Source organism: Mus caroli, unplaced genomic scaffold (assembly GCF_978045245.1).
Source record: "Mus caroli unplaced genomic scaffold, Mus_caroli_1 scaffold_1, whole genome shotgun sequence".
In the NCBI taxonomy this organism is placed as follows: domain Eukaryota; kingdom Metazoa; phylum Chordata; class Mammalia; order Rodentia; family Muridae; genus Mus; species Mus caroli.
In genome coordinates this window covers 168,639,676-168,652,781 of record NW_028227256.1, presented here as the reverse complement: position 1 = coordinate 168,652,781, position 13,106 = coordinate 168,639,676, and positions in this window count along the sequence as shown.

Here is a 13,106-nt window from a genome sequence, read left to right as displayed (position 1 = left end):
AGAGGGAGTCAGATGCCGTGAAGTTGGAGGACAGGCAGTTACCGGCCACCCAATGTGGTTGCTGTAAACTGAACTCCAGTCCTACGGAAAAGCAGTAAACACTGAGAACTCCTGAGCCATCATCTCTCCAGCCCCTGTCTGTCCTGGATCAGAAGCCCCACTAAGGACATGGCAGGCAGACATGGTGGCTCATACCTGGATTCCCAGCGCTTGGGAAGTCACAAGTTTGAGGCCAGCAGAGGCTACGTAATGAGTTCTGAGGTTAAAGAAGAAGCTATGTTGGAAAAAAAAAAAAAAAACCCACAAAACAAACAAAAAGGGAAAAAGAAAACAGAAAGAACAGAACAAAATAGCAGAACTTGACACTTACTGGTACCGAAGTCGATACCAGTACACCATCGGCAATTTGCTGAAAATAGAAAGAGGAACTTCACTTTGGTCTGTGATGGAGAGGTGAAGGGACAAAAGAGGGGAAATTTCTTTGCTAATTGCTCGGCAGAGAGGTTGCATTTTCAGCAAGTTAGTACTTAAAGATGAAAATGAAGCAACCAAAATGTGAGAGTGTTGGGTGATGCTTGTCCTCATATGATTAGCCACATTGGATAAAATGGTGCTTTCGAAATATTCAAGCCACCTCACACTGAACGACTTGATCTCTTAGCAAGACTGCTGTTTAGTGCTTATCAAACAGCCAGGTGTCATGTTTCCATCCCTGTGACCCTAGCACTCGGGAGACTGAGGCAGCAGGGCTTGGAGATCACAGTTTAACACAGCCTGTTAGTTCCCAGACAGCTGGGGTCAGCTCTGTCTCAAGAAATGAAGGAAAGGAAACAGAGAGGAGAGGAAGGAAGAGAGAAGCATTATCAAGATTGATAGTGTAACAATGATGCAATAAACAGATGAACTGTGTGTGTGTGTGTGTGTGTGTGTGTGTGTGTATGTGTGAGTGTGTGTGTGAGTGTGTGTGTGAGAGTGTGAGTGTGTGTGTGAGTGTGTGTGTGAGAGTGTGAGTGTGTGTGAGTGTGTGTGTGAGTGTGTGTGAGAGTGTGAGTGTGTGTGTGAGTGTGTGTGAGAGTATGAGTGTGTGTGTGAGAGTGTGAGTGTGTGTGAGTGTGTGTGTGTGAGTGTGTGTGAGTGTGTGTGTGAGAGTGAGTGTGTGTGTGTGTGTGAGTGTGTGTGTGAGAGTGTGTGTGTGTGTGTGTGAGTGTGTGTGTGTGTGTGTGAGTGTGTGTGTGTGTAGCTCTAAGAAGAGTGTCTTCCCCTGCCCTTAGCTGGCAGAAAGTGAGATCCCACCCAAAAAGCAGCATTTCTTTCCTTGAGCTCAGAAAGTTGTTAATTCCGTTCTTTCTTTTTCTTTTCCTTTCTTTTTTCTTTTCTTGTTCTTTCTTTTTCTGGAGGGGGTGGGGGATTATTTAGCAGTTTGTTTGTTTTTTTTTCTTTTTTGGTTTTCTAAGACAAGTTTCTCTGTGTAGCCTTGGCTGTCCTGGGACTCACTTCATAGACCAGGCTGGCTTTGAACTCAAGAGAGCCTCCTGCCTCTGCCTCCTGAATGCTCGAGTTAACGGCTACGCCACCGCCACTACCTGGCATTATCTAGCATTTTAATGAAAGAATATTGGACAAGAGTAATTGTTAACGTTCGATAAAAGAGAAGCCGCGGTTCAGCTCTGCACCATTCCACGTGCATACCATTGCTTAACAGGTTTTGAATACCCATCATATACTGACACTTATTAGGACGTTATTTTTCAAATACATCTTTTAATTACCTATTTATGGTATGGAATAAGATTGATTTATTCTTATATTTTATTATTTAAAATAATTTTTAAAATTAAATTATTTTGATCAGACTCTTCCCTCCCCTAAATCCTTCTAGCTCCCCTCTCTCTCCCTACCTACCCAAGCTTAAGTTCTTAAAAACAACAACAAAGCTGGGTGTGGTGGCGCACGCCTTTAATCCCAGCACTCGGGAGGCAGAGGCAGGCGGATTTCTGAGTTCGAGTTCCAGGACAGCCAGGGCTATACAGAGAAACTCTGTCTCGAAAAACCAAAACCAAACCAAAACAAAAAACAACAACAACAAAAACCCAATACAATAACCCCCCAGAAACCAAGAAAACAAAATTAACACACACCCCCAAAAGCAAAACAAAAGTCTTTGGCTAAATAAAAACATATACACACACACACAAAAAAACCCTGGACTCCATTGTTTGTTGGTCAACATGAGACCAGTCCTGGGGTGGCTGATATATCCAGTGTCACTCCACTGTTGTTAACCTTTAACTAGCAGGTAGGTTTTCATTCATTTAAAAATGTATAACAAAATTAAATATAGTAAGATTTAAAAAAATAGCTATTACATCTAAGTTGCAGGAAAGTGATATCTTGCATAAAGGCGAATGGCGCCATCTAGTGTCTAAAAGTACAAAGAGGGATGCTATTAAAATCAGCTCCAAGAAGTCAGCCAGGCTCCGCGGGTATTCAACCTAAATATGTATATTAGCTCCATTCTTGAAGGACCTTATGTTAGACCTCACAAGCAGTCCACATATCCAGGAATGAGCTCAAACTAGCAGAATTTTGGTGGTTAGAAAAAAGCCAGCATTTCTCAGGAACTGTCAAACTGGTTCCCTTATGCCAGAGGAGCCATCTCCCTTACCTCAGGCAGAAGGAACTGCAGCTCCACTGACCTACACATGTGGCTGCACACCAAAGCCCATGCTGGGCTCCACGGTCGCTCAGTCTCTACCCACAAGTACTATACATTTCAAGGTCCAGCTAGCATCCCGGCCCTTCTCAGATTCCTGCTCTCTTTGTACCCCTGTCCCCAGCTATTCTCTAATTCTACCTCCCCCTCTCCTCCTCTACCTACTGCCCCCATCTCTCAACTATTCTGTCTCCTGCTATTTTCTCTTCTCTTCCAGTTGCTGAATGAATATTTTATATTTTTTCTTTCTTATGCATAACACACCCTTCCCCTTTACCATATATGGGGCAGTCATTCCACCAGTGTCTTTCCCTCACTTACACCTTACACTTGTTCTTAGGAGTTGTGGAAAGTCTGCTTTCAGCTGGGTGTGGCACTACACATCTGCAATTCTAGCACTTGGAGGCAGGAGGATCAGAAGTTCAAGGTCATTGACTTCAACATAGCGAGTTGGAGGCCCGAGAACAGACTCATGAAACTATGTCTCAAACAAATGAGAGGGGAGAGAGGATACAGGGGAGAGAGAAACTCTGTAATCAGGTCTGAACAAACTAGAAAATACTAAACATGCTCTACTACTACTAAAAGGACTACTACTTTTAAAAACAGTGATTTTTAAAACCCACACAAGGGCTGGAAAGATGGCTCAGTGTTGATTCGTTGTTGGTCTTCTCGAGCACCCAAATTTGGTTCCTAGCACCCACATTAGGCAGCTCACATGGCCCACAACTCCAGCCGTAGGGAAACTCACTCCCTCTTCTTGGAGAGCACACACACACACACACACACACACACACACATACAGACATACACATGCACACATAAATAATTGTTAAAACCCATATAATAGAAAATGTTCTCTTTTGATGACTTTAAAGTGTAAGGTTCAGATTTTTAGAGCATTTTCATTTTGTGAATCTGAAACTCTATACCATTCAGATAACAATTCCCAATTTTCTCCTAGCCTCGACCCTCGCGCTCCTCTTACCCAGATTGGCTCAAACTCACTGTGATCCTGCTGCCTCAGCTTCCTGAGTGCAAGGATTGCAGGCATGCACCATTAGGATTGGCTTGGTCCAATTATTTTCAACAAAGTAATTATTTTAATGCTCGCCAAACTATGTCAGGATTTCCCCTTTTCTATATCAGAATAATTGTGTGCATGTGAACATCTGTCTGTCTATCCTCTGTCTGTCTGTCTATCTATCCACCTGCCTGTTGAATTACCCATTAATTTGCTAGTGGCCATTGCCTCTATTTCTTAGCAATGATGAATGATTTAAATACTATGAGTATTGAAGTATTTCTTTGAGGCTCTACCTTCAATTCTGCGTTGGATTCTAATTTCATTTTTAATTTTGTTCCATTTTCCACAGAGTCTCGTCATTTTACATTGCCTGCAACAATGCAGACCAGTTTAGTTTCTTCATGCCCTCATCATTTATTGTCTTTTATCATAGCTGATCTCATATATGGGATCTTATCTTGTCACAGTTGGAGGTTTTCCTAGTGATTAGCAACGCTGAGTATCTTTCTCGGCCTTTACTGCCTTCAGTGTATTTTCTTTGGAGAACTATCCTTCAAACCTTGAACTTCTGATCCTCCTGCCTCCACGTGCCAGGATTGCAGATGTGGCGCCACACCCAGCTGAAAGCATACTTTCTTTCCTCAACTCCTTAAATAACTTAAGGTGTTTGTGAGGGGGCACAGTAAAGACACTGGTAACATGACTGCCCGGTCATATGGTGAAGGAAAAAGCTGTGTCGTGTATAAGAGAGAGAAAATACCCAGAGACAACTCACTTCTCCTCACTCATTTCTCCACTGTGGACTGCAGGGATTCCGCATACACTGATAGGAACCAGTTATCAGATACATTGCTTTGGAGTAGTTTTTTCAGTTTTATACACCTTACTTTCATGCTTGTTCCCTTTAATGTGAACTTTTACTTTGAAATGGAGTTTGAATTGTGTAGCTTGGTTTTCCTGCCCACATATATATGAGACTTTATTTTTGAGGCCTCTCTATGTTGTTCTTTTGGAATAGAGGTCTATCATGACGTTACCAAATCTGCTACTTCTAACCCAGTTACAGATTCAGTACTCTAGCTTGCCTTTCCCTGTGGATGGAATGTATTAGAGAGTTTGTTGTAGAACTAGCTCCTATTTCCTGACAGCATCCAATCAAACACAGAGGCTGTTTCCTTAAGTCCTCTTCAAAGTTCCCAGGCCTGTTTTCACATCTTTTACTGTGATGCCCTGAAATTCTTCAGAGATCATAATTGGACAATTTTAGGTAGAAGACAAGCCCATACAAATGCATGTAAGTAATATCTTTAAGAGATACAGAACAATAAACAGTAAGAGTAGAATTTAGGTGCACTGCCCCCTCCGTGTGTGTGTGTGTGTGTGTGTGTGTGTGTATTTGTGTGATGAGAGTAATTGTTATGTATCAGTAACCCACAAGAGAAGACCACTCAGGCACATTTTATATTCAACTGAAAGCCTTTATTCCAGCCCCTGGTACCACACCCAGACATCCAGGGACCTAACTGTGGCCCCAGGAGTTTAGAACTCCTGTTTTGTTTTGTTTTGTTTTGTTTTGTTTTGTTTTGGTTTTTTCGAGACAGGGTTTCTCTGTGTAGTCCTGGCTGTCCTGGAACTCACTCTGTAGACCAGGCTGGCTTCGAACTCAGAAATCCTCCTGCCTCTGCCTCCCGAGTGCTGGGATTAAAGGCGTGCGCCACCACGCCCGGCTGTTTTTTTTTTTTTTTTAAAGAAACCAGGTTCTGGGCTCTTGCTCAGCAGCTGCAGGGGGTGGGATGGGGGCTGCTTCCCAGAAGAAAGCAGCTTAAAGCAAGCAGCTTCAACAAAGGCTAAGATAAGTCAGCTAGGACATCTTGACCTTTGGTCCTAGAGTAGAGTTGGGTAATTTTCCATCATGTTGATTGGATTCTCCACCAAGGAGATCAAATTCTAGTTAAACTTGAATACGATACGATACAATACAATACAATACAATACAATACAATACAATACAACTTTAGTTGGCAGGAACAAAATGGAGGAGAAACCCTGTCTTGCCCTGTCACAGTGACAAGGGGAGAAATACAAATGGAAACTTGCTTTGGAGGCCTGAAGTGACTCAAAGTGATTGCTGGTTGAGTTGGTGGGAGCTACAGTTCAAATTTGTGTTCATCGGCTCCTGCTGCCTCTTCCCTGAAAATTTTAGTGTCACTAGCAGAGGGAAATACAACTGAGGGGTGCTACCAGTGTACCCCTCAGTTGGAGTGTGGAGCTCCTCAGAGACTTTGGGGACTCTAGGGGGCTGCGCCCAGGGCCTTGACAGCTACCACAGAACAGAATTTCTGGATTAGTCAGAGTGAAATACATTGGTGAATTTTTAAGTAGAAAGCTCTTGTTAAGTAGAGGAACTCTTAAAGCGAGTGAGTGTGGGCGTTAAGAGAGGGATGAGTAGCTGCATGAGTAGCTCCAGATGCAGTTTTAGATTCTTAGCTTGCAGCTAAGTTTAAACATTGAGGAGAGTTTGTGTTAGTGGATTTTTTTTTTTTTTTCTTATCTACAGAATTCTGTTCTTGAAGAGGCTTTTAAAGAGCGTTGTATAGGCTTGCTTCTGGGAAAGGGGTACTAGGGACTGATAAGAGGTCTTTACTTAGAACACAAGAAAGTTGGGTTGAAGGTATAGTTCATTAGCCATTTGTAACAACTTTATGATTTTTTTTTTTTTCTGAAAGAGGAGTACAGTTTTTTTCTGCAGGTGGTCTGCTCACTCACCAGGCTGTCTGCCAGCAAGGTAAGATTAGATGTTGGAGAAACCTTTCTCACTCCCTCTACTTCCTAACTAGCTCTTCTGCCTCATTAACATTAGAATATGAGAAATCTAGAAACTTTCTTTTTTTTTCTAGTGATACTATTGCTTTCCTTTTATTGAAAATGGATTTTTTTTTCTCATATAACATATGCCAGTCCTCCTATCTGGATCTACCCCCTTCTTTGTCTCTCTCTTTAGAAAACAAACAACTTCTAAGAAATGATAATATAATAAAATATAATAAAACAAAAGCTAACATATTGAAATAGGACAAAACAAACAGAAAGAAGAGATCCCAAGAGGCACAAGCACAGACACAGATGCAGAGACTCACTCATTTGCATACTATAGAGTAAAAAGAGAGCAAAAATAAATAAGTGAAATAATAAGATTAAAAACCAAACAAACGGGCTGGTGAGATGGCTCAGTGGGTAAGAGCACCCGACTGTTCTTCCAAAGGTCTGGAGTTCAAATCCCAGCAACCACATGGTGGCTCACAACCATCCATAACGAGATCTGACTCCCTCTTCTGGAGTGTCTGAAGACAGCTACAGTGTACTTACATATAATCAATAAATAAATCTTTAAAAATACAAACAAACGCCGGGCGTGGTGGCGCACGCCTTTAATCCCAGCACTCGGGAGGCAGAGGCAGGCGGATTTCTGAGTTCGAGGCCAGCCTGGTCTACAAAGTGAGTTCCAGGACAGCCAGGGCTATACAGAGAAACCCTGTCTCGAAAAAAACCAAAAAAAAAAAAAAAAAAAAAAAAAAAAAATACAAACAAACAAACAAACAGCTGGGCAGTGGTGGCAAACGCCTTAATTCTAGCACTTGGGAATCTCTGAGTTCAAGGCCATTTTGGTCTACAGAGTGAATTCCAGGACAGCCACGGCTACACAGAGAAGCCCTGGCTCAGAAAAAGCAATCAATCAATCAACCAATCACCTACAACAGAAAAGAAAACCCCTGACACGATGCTATGATGTAAAGCGCAACTAACTCCGTTTTTGGAGAAACTCCAATTCCAGGAAGAAAATCAGAGTCGTCCTGAGCAAGCATCCTATGGCAATCCATCCCTACCCCACCCAACCCCATAGCAGCAGCCAGTCAGGCTACAACAGCAGGGTCAAGGTACATAGAGATAACTTAAGACCCCCAGCAGAGAATAGATAACTTAGCCATCCTGTTTGTCCTGTGGTTTTATCCCCATGTTCGATTCCTGCAGATTATGCCAGAAATGCAATTTTTAAAATATTAGCTTGTTGACCCATATGGAAATTCCCCAAGTTTGCTGTAACTACAATAAATACCCTGCACTCCTAGACTCAGGGCTCTCACTCTGACCAGCTGCAACAGGGATGGTGAGAGACCTTGATCAGGCACTCATGTGTTTGCATTGGAATTGACTCCTTGGCACTCCCTCTTTGGGGTACTTGCAACTTGGGCATAACAAAAGGCAAGAAACCTCCAAAGCTGCAGATGGGTTCCTTTTCTCTTAGCCATCTACTGCTGGGCATGCATCCTACCCTTAAGAGTACTTTGTTTCTCAGTGAGACTCCTTTGTAGAAAACTAAACTTTCATTTGCAAGTGGTTATTTTAGAAACTCTGATGACACTACCACTCATAGTATGGTCTTAGGGGAAGGTAGATATGAGAGAAAACAGCCAGAGGCATCTGAAAGAGTTCAGGGAAAAGAGAGAAAGAAGTAGACTGGACATGGGCAACAAAGTGGACCTGGCCATGAGAGAAACAGAAGCAGAGCAGATGGGGTTGGGGTGGGGTTGAAGGGATGGAGCAGGGACGTGATGACACAGAGGAGAGCAAAGAGAAGGGGAGGAGTGAGATAGGAGGGGGGAGAGAAAGAGAAAGAGGAGGGGAGAGCAGAGCAAGAGAGGGAGGGAGGGAGGGAGGGAGAGAGAGAGAGAGAGAGAGAGAGAGAGAGAGAGAGAGTGTTAGCCAAAAGAGCAGCTAAACTAAGCTAGGGAGGGGAAAGCCCTTGAGTTGGGGAGGTTTAGGGTAAGGGAAGTGAGAAAGAGGGTTAGGATGCTAGCCTAACTGGGGAATGTATGACAGACAGATACTCTGTAGCCTGGAGGCCAGCATGCCCTTTGGTATGCTAATAGACACCACAGCTAGCTATTTGTCTTTTGGAATTTAAGGAATTCCAAAATCAGCCATTTATCAGCTTGAGATTGCTTCTGAGTTAGGGATGGGTTTGTTTCTACTTCTTTCAGTTCTAGGATCCCATCTGGTGCAGACCTGTGCATGCACCCTGAGTCACTGTGAGTTCATATGTGCGCAGATCGATTCTGCCATCTTGAGAAAGTCTTTTTTCTTGCTGTCCTAAATCCTCTCTGGTTCTTACATTCTTTCTGCTTCCTCTTCTGCAGGGTCTGGGAGCCCTGAGGGGCGGGATTTGATGAAGATATTCTACTTAGGGCTGAGAGTTTCAAGGTCTCTTACTCTCTACAGAATGTCTGACTATGGGTCTCTGTATTTGTTCCCATCTGCTGCAGGAAGAAGATTCTCTGATGATGGCTGAGCAAGGCACTGATCTAAATAAGTATAGCAGAATGTCATTATGATTTTCTTTTCTTTCTTTCTTTCTTTCTTTCTTTCTTTCTTTCTTTCTTTCTTTCTCTCTCTCTTTCTTCTTTTCTAAAGCAGCAGCATTTGGTTTTACCTTAGGTCCCTGGCTATTGTCTTAGGGTTTTATTGCTGTGAAGAGACACCATGACCAAGGCAACTCTTTCTTCTAAAGGCAAACATTTAATTAGGGCTGGCTTACAGTTTCAGAGGTTCAGTCCATTATCATGGCGGGAAGCATGGCAGCTTCCAGTCAGACATGGTGCTGGAGGAGACAAAAGTTCTAATGAAAGTATAATGTAAAAACAAAATTCTAGGCCTTTAGGCCCAGGCTTGGGAATGTGACCTGTGGCTTAATGCTCCAAGGTATGCTAATCATAAAAGAGATAGCGACATTCCTCCACCCACCTGCTTCCTGGGTTCAAAGAGTGTTCATTCAAAAAAAGTCGCCCTGACCATGGCTGGAACCCGCTATGCAAATGTGCTATTGTTAGGGGCTCTTAGAAACTGTCTTGAGAGATAACCTGCACAATTACCAGGTATTCCTTGTGACTCTTGTGACTTTGCACTTCATTGGGACTCTTAACTGGTATCTTTGGTATTTTCCAACAATGCCCTCCCCACTTCCTTGAGTTGTGGTTTCTTCCTTTAAATACCCCCTTACCCAGCTACTCAGGGCGCCATGGTCCTCTACCCCTGTGTGGTGTATGACCGTGGGCCCGAGAGCACTCAAATAAAAATCCTCTTGCAGTTTGCAGCAAGACCGTTTCTTGTAAGTGATTTGGGGTGCTGTCTCTCCTGAGTCAGAATGTGGGGGAGTCCTCACGTTGTGGGTCTTTCACTACCTCTTGATCTAAAGGCAGCAGCAACTATCCTCCACAGGTAGCCAGGAGGAGGCTCTCTTTTGCACTGAGCAGAACTTGATCACTAGGAGCCCTCAAAGCCCACCTATACCATGACGCACTTCCTCCAACAAGGCCACACCTACTCCAACAAGGCCACACCTCCTAATAGTGCTACTTCCCATGGGCTAAGCATATTCAAACCATTACAGCTATCAAATCTCATGGTTCTTGGTCACCCAAGCAGAGTTCAGTATGGGTTCTATCTGGTGTAGTGGGCTTTAAGTCAAATCAGATATTGGTTGGTTAGTGCCACAAGCTTGTGCCACCATTGCACTAGGATATCTTGCAGTCAGGACACCATTGTAGATCAAAGGGGTTATGGCAGGGTTGGTGTTTACATTTCTCCTTTGGTAGCGTGTATAGTACCTTACTGTACCAAAGACGCTAGTATATATGGGTGCAGGCTCTATGAAGGCACCAGCTCGACTTCTCCATGTTCAGTGCAATATGTAGATGGTGTCTTCAGCAATGGAGCCCTGACATCAGTTGGTGAGAGCAACCTATAGTCTTGGCAACAGCTTGAATTGTTTGGGGATTTCCATGAGACCCACTGACTGACAACTCAATTAGATGTAACCCAGGCCTGGCACTAGAAGCTTCATTTGGTGACCAGAGATGTTCAGTTAGGAATCTGTGTCCCCCATTATTTGGACATTTCATTTAGATTGCTTTCATAGACATATACATTTTAGGAAGCTCTACTGCATTAGGTTTCCATGCCACCTCACTCATGGCCCTTACTTTTTTATCTCTCCCTGCTTTTCTCTTCCCTTCCCCATTTGATCTTTCTGTTCTAGTCAACCCCCAACCCATCATAACTATTCTTCTATTTCCCTTTCCTAGGGAGAGCTATCTTTCCTCTCTTGTCCTCTACTCTATACTAAAGCTCAGTGATTCTGTGGATTGTAGCTTGGTTATTGTTGGCATCAGGACCTCCCAAACCTATGACATTACATAGGTGACAGGGCGACCTGTAGACATGTTGCCAAGATAACAGGCACTATATTTCCAGAATCTACTTGGCTCATCTCCCACTTTTACCTGTGTTTCGTCATTTTCCATATAAATAAGGGGAACACCTCTCTCCCCCCCCCCCCCCCCCGTCAGGAGCCATAATAGGACAAGCTAATAACTAGCAGGTGATCATCCAGTTAGTGGCCTGCTTTGGATGATTATATAATCTGTGACAGTTGCACCCTCATTAAGCAAGGCTGTGAGGGACTCATTTTAAGAAAGAGTCCTGCTATTAATATGCTTTTCCTGTTATTATTAAACATATATAACAATTACTAAGTAGTAGCACACCCCTTTGGAGCAGATCTCTGCAGATCCATGAAGATGTACTATCTTGTAGTGATGCTATATAGACAAATAGATGACTTAAGTCTTCATGATGATCCTATAAGAATTCCTAAAACTATATCTGTGATTATAAAGCTCTTTTATAACAGGACTGCTATTAGGTCCTTTTCTGATAGTCAAAGCTGCAATGAGAAATCTGTCAGTCTCTCAAGTATCACCAGTTAATTGCTCTTAGATGGTAACCAGACTTTCTCCTACTCAGAGCACATTCCAAGAGGTTGTAAAACAATTAACCAAAGGTCATTAAAAGGCAACTAACAATTTATTGTAGGTCCTAGGACAGAAGATAAAATACCGACTGGGTTTATCTATACAAAACTTCACTAATAACTTAGTTATGGTTTTAAACCTTCAGTGAACCTGTGGAGCTGAGACAGGTGATCAATGTTTAGCTAGATAATCACTCCTAATGGATATGCATATAAACATTCGCTGTTGTAAACTTCTATTTCAATTTATGATTTGATTTTTTTGTGTGAACTTGTGATGAACTTGTAACATGTGATCATGTATTCTGAAAGATGTATAAGTACCAAGGACAAAGAGAAGCGAAAGAATCATAGAGAACTAAGATCAATGGAGAGCTAAGATCAATAGAGGAGACTTTTTTGCCTTTCCCCACTTAGACTAGATTCTTTTCCCTTTCCCCACTTAGAGAATTTTTCCCTTTACCCACTCAGGATCTTTCCGCTTTTCCCCTTAGATAGCTTTCATAGGAAATTTTTTTACAACTTGGTAATAAACTCTATAATTATTTATCTAAGTGTCTTCTCTTCCTGAGACTTCGGACTAGCAGGCTGAAAGTTAGAGCCCAGCAGTTCCTGCTGAGATAGACAAGGCTATTTACTTAATCTTTTGTGGCTTGAAGAAGAGGTGCTAGGTGCCAGAAACTGTAGTTTCTGGCCTCAGAGGATCACAGAAGGCAGGTCAGCTACAACAGCACAGTAACTTATGCTTAGATAAGTAAATGTTTTATTATACAACCCTAAATATTGCGACAAAGTCCTACCCTCCGCCTAAGTTCTTCCCCCTCTACCCCCAATGCCTCAAGAAGAACATCCCACTCCAGAGCTGCCCCCCCATCTCTCTCTCTCTCTCTCTCTCTCTCTCTCTCTCTCTCTCTCTCTCTCTCTCTCTCCCACACACACACACATACCTCCCAATAAAATTCTTACACGTGGAACTGTTTGGGCCCAGTGTACTGTGTTCAGACACGAGCCTCTTTTTTTTTTTTTTTTTTGAGACAGGGTTTCTCTGTGTAGCTCTGGCTGTCCTGGCACTCACTTTGTAAACCAGGCTGGCCTCGAACTCAGAAATCCGCCTGCCTCTGCCTCCCGAGTGCTGGGATTAAAGGCGTGCACCACCACGCCCGGCTCACGAGCCTCTATTTTAACACATCAGTTATCACAGCTAATATCCATATATAAGCTTATACATACCAGGTTTGTCTTTCAGGGTCTGGGTTACCTCACTCAGAATGATTTTTTTCGAGTTTCATCCATTTATCTGCAAATTTCATTTTTTAAAAAAATGGCTGAGTAATACCTTATTGTGTAAATGTACCACATTTTCTTTCCTTTTTTTTTTTTTTTGTTTTTTTTTTGTTTTCAAGACAGGGTTTCTTTGTAGCCCTGGCTGTCTTGGAACTCACTTTGAAGACCAGGCTGGCCTTGAACTCGAAATCCGTCTGCCTCTGCCTCCCAAGTGC